General features: G+C 42.8%; 1 non-coding gene across 1 annotated transcript; it reads left to right on the top strand.

Moving 5' to 3' along the window:
- The first annotated feature begins 857 nt into the window (after nucleotides 1-857).
- TRNAK-CUU lies at nucleotides 858-930 on the top strand. The gene has a single exon. It is a non-coding gene; the product is annotated as a tRNA-Lys (tRNA).
- The last annotated feature ends 5,900 nt before the right edge of the window (nucleotides 931-6,830 follow it).

Raw genomic sequence — 6,830 nt, 5'->3', positions numbered from 1 at the left:
GAAAAATTGTGACTACTGAAATACATCTGACCCTAAGGATGCAGAATAGGGGACTGTGGGTTTGTATTCACAGCAGCTGAAATTTATGTAATAAATATATGTGGTGTTGATGGGATATTATTACCTGATAAAAAGCAAGGATATAGAATAGTGTATATAAAAGTTCTTTGGGTAAATGCTTCTATGTGCATAAACATAGCTGGAAAAATATATAAAAACCTAATTCTGATGTTTTACTCTGGGAATTGGGATGGATTCCGCCCTAATTCTCTGCCAAAGCTGCCCTCGTTAACCACACACTGAAGTAAAGCAGGTACGTAGCTCCTTGGGTTCTGGCTTCGGCACGAGGCTTTCAGTGGCTGAGAAACTTGCTCCCTCTGCTTGACCGTGGCAAAACTTAACCCAATTTATCTGACAATATATACTTTCTAAAATAATGCCTCCCGGGTATGAATAAGTTGCCTTCTTTGGGGATTAATATACATTAAATAAGCATCTCTAAAGAAGCTGATAAATAGTATTAACATGTAAAGGAAAACATATTAGCTTATTATGCTCAATATCACCAAAAAAATAGAATACTTAACAAATACTACTAAAAGAGGAACGTTGACCATAGCAAATACACACACACACACACACACGCACACGCGCGCGCACACACACACACACACACACACACACACACACACACACAGCCCAGGAGGTTGTAAGAGCCCATCAGTAGCAATGCAACATCATTTCTTACTATTTTGCCTTTACATGTAGTAGCTTGACAAGGACTCACTTTAATTGAATTGAGCCACTGAGCCCTTAGAGACAGTCCATGGGTTATTAAACAGGTGTAATGAGAGAATTCCCTGGTGGTCCAGTGGTTAAGACTCTGCACTCTTGCTGCTGAGGGCCCAGGTTCGATCCCTGGTCAGGGAACTAAGATTCCACAAGCTGCGAGGTGTGGCCAAAACTAAAACAAAATAAAAAATAAAACAAACAGGTGTAATGATGCAAATTCACTCTTGGAGGTTTAGATCTTAGAGATAACAGAGGTCAACCCTCTCAGCTTCAGGACGGGGAGACTGAGGCTCCCTTATAGAAGGACCCAGTGCCTCGCTCAACCCCTCCCTCCTGCACACCTGAGCTTTGGAAACCTGAGCAAGTTCACAGCCGTGAAAAGCTTGCTGCCAGTGCCACTCAAGCCCACCTGTCACCAGGCACCAGGGCTCAGACGAGGACTCCCTCCCATCCCGCTGCTGTGAGTGGACGGGCTCCCACCCCAGTGTCTGCAAATCCAAATAGGGATTGTGTTTGTTTGTTCATTTGAACTTGCAACTTCGTTCCGGGATCTGGGACATTGCAGAGAATGAGATTATGATCTTACATGGGGTAATATGATCTGGCTGATACAGAAAAAGAAGTCTTTACCTCACTCTGACTCTTTTTGGACATAAACTAGCTATTGGCTCCAAGCCATCTTTCCCACTTCCTACTGGTCCTCTTCTTTATCCAGGAAGGTAATTATATTAATTATATTCCTATACTTGCTCATGGTTTGGCTTTAAAATACCTCCATTTCTATACTATGTCATTAAGATACTCTATGAATCCTTAATCCTTTCCTCACTGACTTTGATATGATGTCGTGTTACGTGCAGTTACGTGTTTGTTTTTTCTTGCTTTATTCTTTTTTTTTTTTTTTTTTTTTTGTGGTACGCGGGCCTCTCACTGTTGTGGCCTCTCCCGTTGCGGAGCACAGGCTCCAGACGCGCAGGCTTAGCGGCCATGGCTCATGGGCCCAGCCGCTCCGCGGCACGTGGGATCTTCCCGGACCGGGGCACAAACCCGCATCCCCTGCATCGGCAGGCGGACTCTCAACCACTGCGCCACCAGGGAAACCCTCTTGCTTTATTCTTTATTCTGGTCTTATGCACTCCCAGACCCATCTCCTGCCCCATGTGGTCAGTGCCTTCTCTCCCCCTTCCCTCCCATTTCTCTCCCTCCCCATCCACACCCGGCCCCAGTTACATCTGTGCCCCCAGGGCCCACCGTGCCCTCGGCCCTGACCTTCCCTCTAGGAATTTATAAGGGAGACATTGACAGACCACAGCCTGTCCTCGCTCTGTTCCTTCTTCTGTTTCCCCGTTTTGTTATTTTACAAGCAGACTTCATAAAATCAGCTAAAAATTCGCCTTTATTCTTTCATAGATCACACAAAATTCCTGAGTCTCTTTGTATCATCCGAATGTTTAGATTTTCCTACAGCGTCACGTAATACTCTTCTGAAAGAACCAAACTGGCCTGTGAACTTTTTTAGGAACATTGCTGATCAAAGCAACATTGTGACCACGGGGATCACCTGAGCTCCCTGCCTCCAGCTAGTTCCCCCCGGACACGCCAGCATTTCCCCCAATTTTGTGAAAGTTGTATTTGAGAACCCGAACACTACACAGCATTACAGACACATCAGACGCTGTCCGTGCGTTGGGACTGTTCCTCCCTTTTCTCGCAGCTGTGTGAGCAGCAGGAGCTGAGGGGCACTGCTGTCACCGCAGGATCCTGTCAGAAACACCGTGGTCTGAAGACAGCATTGCTCTTCCTTGGTTCTTCTTTTTCTTTGCCAGCTAGGGTCCTGTGGTCCCTGACTGTAGCACAGCCCATGGGGCATCTGATCAGCGCTCTGCCCAAGCTCTTTCTAAGAGGATCAGGCTACGTGAACTTAAAAGTCAAAACACTAGACTTTATATCCAGCCTGTCATTGTTTCTGTCTGGGCTCCCAGACTCTGCTGATGTCTGAGTTCCTGTGATTAGGCTTTTCTGCGCTAAAACCCACGGAGTCCCTAAATGAAAGGGCTGTCTTAGCTGTTGTAAATGAGAACCCCCAAGTTAAAGTGCCTAAGTCTTCTCCCCTGTTGCCTCTTCACCTATTTCCCCATCTCTTTGAAGAGCATCGGTATCTAGGCATTAAAGAGAAACCTGGAGAGAATGCAGACAAAAATGGTAAGTTTGCACGATTTGGGAAACAGGCCACATACAAAAGGAACTCAGGTAAATGGTAAGTTTGCACGATTTGGGAAACAGGCCACATACAAAAGGAACTCAGGTAGATTAGCAACACCTGTACGCATTAATACGTGTAATCATTTCAGCTTACAAGGAAATAAAGCTTATTCATGTGACTGTAGGTTAAACATCATTATAAAGGTATTTTGATGAAGTTGCTAACGTCTAATGTTGATGAACTTGAAGCCTCAGATGTTCTTATACAGAGATTTTGGGGGATTTATCAACTCCAAGAAATCTTGATAAAGTCTGCTGGTCTTCAGCCCTTTTTGTCGAGGAGCGAACAAGCCATCCACAAGACATTGGGAAGTGTGTTCAGTGTGGCACTTGGCCTGCCATTTGTCTGATTAGCCCTTCTGGAGAATGGTCGTATACTTCGTTTCTTAATGTAAAATGGTAAGGTGGTATACAACATTAATTAATTTTTCAAAGTTACAGATCTCCAGTGCAGTGAGCCCTCACTGCACTGGAACCTCAGGGACATTTCTGAAGAGTCTCTCTGGACTGACCAGGATGCCCAGTGCAGCCCCCTCTGCCCCTGGACGGATCCTCACACATCCTGGGACATAGCCAGAGCAACTGTGACTGTGGACATGTCTGTCTCCTACTTAGACTGTTACTGGGGGGCTCTGCTTTATTCCCAGGGTCTAATGCAGTGCCTGCCACGCTCGTGTAATTCCTTAAAATGAAGTATTTACTGAATAAATGAAGAAACGCTTATTCCAGGCAAGTGCCTCCTAGCAGGTCAATACCACGGCTCAGCTCTTTAGGAATTGTGGGCACACAAATGAGGTACGTTCCTGGCTCAGCAGCTGTTATGTCCCTGGGTGCTTTGACAGAGATACCATTTCTCTGGTCCAGGTGACAGGATATGAGGGCTGGGGGCAAGTCAGTGCCACAGAAGCCACACACAGTCAGTGAAAGGCTGTGAAAATAAAACTGCAGCCAGGCCAGGCTTCTGGGGGCCTGCAGGGAGTCTGCTGGGAGGTCGTCGCCTCTTTTCTCAGTAATGGTTTATTACATAGAAAACATGCAGGAAGGAGCCCAGTTTTCAATCCTAGTGTAACCATTTCGTAGATCTATCACCTCATAAGTCACTTAACCGCTCTGAGTCCCCAAATCCTTATATATTTTTTGTTTTTATAAATTTATTTATTTATTTATTTTTGGCTGCGTTGGGTCTTCGTTGCTGCGTGCGGGCTTTCTCTAGTTGCGGCGAGCGGGGGCTACTCTCTGTTGTGGTGCGTGGGCTTCTCTTTGCAGTGGCTTCTCTTGTTGCGGAGCACAGGCTCTAGGTGAGCGGGCTTCAGTAGTTGTGGCACGTGGGCTCAGTAGTTGTGGCACGTGGGCTCAGTAGCTGTGGCTCGCAGGCTCTAGAGCGCAGGCTCAGTAGTTGTGGCGCACAGGCTTAGTTGCTCCCCCGCATGTGGGATCTTCCCGGACTAGGGCTAGAACCTGTGTCTCTTAACCACTGCGCCACCAGGGAAGTCCTCCTTATTTGTTTAAAACAAAAAAAGAAAAAAAATAGTAACTGCTTTATTTTTGTCATTAAAAAAATAAATTTCATAACTGTTGTAAGGATTAAATTTCATGAAGTATGTGAACATTCCTAAAATACCGCCAGACATTTTTTCATTGCTCAGCCAATAGACGTAAATAGAATCTGAATCTGAATGTTGTGTCTGGGGAATTTATAGTTTCTTTATAGGAATATAACGGCCTCAGGAAGGTCCGTAAGAAAAATATGATTTGTTTTGAGGAAACATGCGTTATGAACAATTTAATGGAATGCGCCTTTTCTATAAAAAGCATCATTTACTGATTGTCCGCTACGCAAAAGAGGCACCTGTTTCTAAAACCACCTGTGCTTAGGAAAAGGAAGTAGGCTTTGCAAGATCACGTCAACTGGTGACCAAATCAGGAAAATAACCCGAGAGCCTGGATTCGTGGACATATGCTCAGCTGTTTGATTTATCCTGGAGGTGAAGCTGGAGCCAGCGGGGATAAGATGGTTGATTCTATTTTCCTCCGCCCTGGAAGTGGATGCCAGAGCTATGAAACACACCAGGGCTTGTCCTCTTTATTCATTGCCTTTTCCTTGTTTTGCTCCCTTTGAAACACTAAATCTGTAATTTTTTAAAGTTGTTATTATAATATGAATGAAATGTATTCTCTCTTCTCCATCTTCTGACTGGTTGAAACCACATAAAAGCAAGTGAATATGATGGGAATTAAGTCTTGGCAGTGGGTATTAGGTTGATGTGTTGATTTCAAGTTGCTATTGAGGAAATAATTAAACCATGATTTTGCTGGTGATTTTATTTGTCTGCTGTGTGTGAAGGACATTTATTTGCATTAGTAGAACATTAATTAATAAATTTCTATGCTGTTATACAAACTGGGGTCCATCTAAGCAAAAAAGGATAGGTTTGCTTATCTAACTAGATACTATTAATTTAAGGGAAAAAAACCCAACAACAACAAAATTCCTAATAAGCAAATAATTCAAGCCAATGAGTTCTAAAAGGCCAAACAGTTGCTTGAGTTTTCTTTCTTTCTTTCTTTTTAAAATAATTTCAGCATTTAAATGTTTTTCTTCTTTTGCTCTTACATTCTCATTGGAGTGTGTTTATTTTATTATCATGGGGGCTGCAAATATTTATTTTTAATACTCTAGTCTTAGAATAAGAAATGATATTCAGCACCAAGGCATGCACACTTACGTAGCGTAAGAATGTGTTCTGCTTTCAAAGCAATTGCCTGGGAAACAGCAGTGCCAGAGCTAGAACAACTTATATTGGGGAAAGTTGACTACATGAAGAAGACACTGAATGCTGGATTATCAGAATAATCCTGAGATCAGGACGGTGCCTTTCCTTCCTTCTCTGCCCTGGTCATGCTGAGGTCATATTTTGATGATTTTGAATTTTCAGCATCTTAGTGCATTTGCATTTTCCCTATTTTCAGGATAGAAATTGTGCTGAGTTATAAATACATTATAATGGTAATGTCAGGGTAAAGAAAACCCCCCTTTTTTTAAACCTTGACAAGATTTTTGTCTTTCAAGTGGGGGATGAAATAGTAAAGATGGATTATAATTCCTTTTCTTAAAATAATGAAGAACATATTTTATAAATGGCATTTAGAGCTGAAAATTAGCATCTATAGCTACCATTTGTGTTTTTATAATGTATTCAAAGTAGGATTTTGGGGAGAGGGTGAGAAAATCTTAAATATGGAATTAAAGAGTTCAGTGCAATTTCAAACTATAAAGGAGAACGTTCTTACTGTTTCCGAGAAAGATGATGTCATTTTCTCAAGATCCCACTTCTTTCTTGTACGCAGCTTTCCTCCAGTAAACTATTCTTTAAACTTTCTATTGGAGGATAATATTCATTGTATCAGTGAGCATGTCTGTGTAACCAGCACCCAGGCACAGGACACAGCTGTGTCCCAGGAGTCCCCGTGAGCTCTAGCAGTCACTACCCTCCCCACAGTAACCACCACTGACCTCTATCAACAGCCTGGTCCACCTGCTTTCCTACTTTACATTCAAGGAGTCCCACAGTATCTACTTAGCACTGACTTTTTACAAATTGAAGTATAGTTGCTTTACAATATTATATTAGCTTCAGGTGTACAGAATGGTGATTCAGTATTTGTATAGATTATACTCCATTATATGTTATTACAGGATAATGGCTATGATTCCCTGTGCTGTACAATATATCCTGGTTGCTTACCTATTTTATACATAGTAGTTTGTATCTCTT

This window comes from Phocoena sinus, chromosome 13 (genome assembly GCF_008692025.1).
Source record: "Phocoena sinus isolate mPhoSin1 chromosome 13, mPhoSin1.pri, whole genome shotgun sequence".
In the NCBI taxonomy this organism is placed as follows: domain Eukaryota; kingdom Metazoa; phylum Chordata; class Mammalia; order Artiodactyla; family Phocoenidae; genus Phocoena; species Phocoena sinus.
This window is presented reverse-complemented; position numbering and strand designations above follow the sequence as displayed.